Below are 2,028 nucleotides of genomic sequence, written 5' to 3' on the forward strand. Positions count from 1 at the left end.
TTCATTGGTACGAATCCACCATCATTCATGACCACTTTATGGTCTTTAACTGGTTATACCAATCCCTTTATTGTCAAAGGCTTAAAGGGAATGGTCATCTCTGCTGTACACATATCAATTCTATCTCTTCCACAGCCATTATTTTCTTCTAGCTTCATCCCTTTGAACTCCATTTGATGAATGGCAGCCTTGTTTTTATACAATGGAGGTACTTTGGAGGAATGCTTTACTTGCTGTTCCTCGATCAACAATTTTTCATACTTGGTGGTAGTAATCACTAGTTCTTACAACTCAGTAAATTGTACATCATAAAACTTCTTCCTCAAGGGTAAACTCAAGGCCTTCTGAGCAATAGTTATAAGGTGGACATGGTTGATAAGAAATTGGCATCTCATTCTTGTCTTCCTAAACCTCATCATGAAGTCCTAGGTAGATTCATGCTCGTATTGATTTACCTCAACTTGATCGTTGATGGTCATTTCTGGCTCCATCCTGTAAAACTGCTCATGGAAAGCTATCTGCATTTGCCCCCAATTAGCAATCGAATTTGGAGGCAAAAGAGAATACCACTGAGATGCTAACCCCATCAATGAATTCCTAAACAACCTTAACTTATAGTTAGGATTATCTTCAAATGCCAAACAATGGTTGGAGAATTTGAAGATATGGTTCCTGGAGGACGAGCTATGATCGTTGCCTGAGTTAATCTCTTTTCTTACTTCGGACTTCCTCCATTGGGCCTCTCCTCCTTTACTGGCCTAGGGTGGTGGCTTATAAGGACGAGGCTTGTCTGCCTTGGTAGGTTCCCCTTTCCCACTGGATTCCCCAATCAACTAAGGCATCCCATACTTCATCCTTTCTTGCTTGCTCTGCCCCCTACTATTTAGTGAAAATAGGGGGTCGGGCAACTCCGCTTCCAGAATTTCTTCCAACACTGGCTTACTAACTCCGGATCCTTCCTTGTTTTATCCTTTATCCCCATTTTCCTCCAGTAAAGGAAACAAAGGAATAATTGGCTCCATGACAGGGCTGGCTTCTCTCATCATCTCTCTAGTACGATTATTTTCTGGGGTGGAGTACCCCAGATCTAGCTTTCTTTGCAAATTCTCTGTTAGGGAACAAAGTCTACTTACTTCCCCTCAAGTTTCTAGAGAGATTTTTTCCATGCTTCTTAATACAGCAACCATGGTAGCTTGTAGGTCTTCATTTATGACCTTTGCTCATATTTCCTCAGAAGGAGTTGGGCTTTCCGTCAAGACAGGTCCTTGTAGATCTTCAGGGAGATTCGTCATGTTTGATCTTTGGCATATACTGGGGTGGTTTTGCTCTGTTTCCCACCTGAAAGTTTTCTCTTTCCTTCGTCTTCTTGGCATACAAAACTCGTGAAATCCCACCGGGCGTGCCAAAGCTATGTTTGGGCAGGAATTCCCCTGGAAAATGCCCAGGCTCGAGTACACAGCTCCCCGAGGAGTTGGCACTTGGGTTAGTTGTTAGACTCCTGCTTATTGAAAGGCTGCAGGAGGAGGACATAGTTAGTTCTAAAAGGTGCCTTTGTAGGGCCTTAGGTGTAGGCCTTGAGGCTTGCAATCAAAACTAACTAAGTGCTTAGGAGTGCCACTACCATCTCAGTATGGCAGATGTAGAACAAGTGTGTTTAAGTCGATTACTTGAGCCCCAAGTTATTCTAACTTCTTGTTATCAAAGGATTGTCATGGATGGGTTAAGTCTACATTAAGTTCTTTTTGTGCCTTGAGATCAATGACTTTTATTATCTTGTATGCTTTAAAGGTTAGAAGTCCAGATTTGATTAAGCCATCAGCCTAGTTCCTGTTCAATCTTTTATAATAGTAAAACTACTAAATGAACTAGATCTGAGTGCCAATGAAACCTTTGATCATCAAATGACTGGAAATGACTTGAATATATACTGGAGAGTACATCATAATACCAAATCTACTAATTGAAAGATAAAACAAAGAGAGTCGGGCAAGATTTCACCTTGTCGAGCAAGGGTGAACGCCTTGCAGT

This window comes from Malus domestica, chromosome 16 (genome assembly GCF_042453785.1).
Source record: "Malus domestica chromosome 16, GDT2T_hap1".
Lineage (NCBI taxonomy): Eukaryota > Viridiplantae > Streptophyta > Magnoliopsida > Rosales > Rosaceae > Malus > Malus domestica.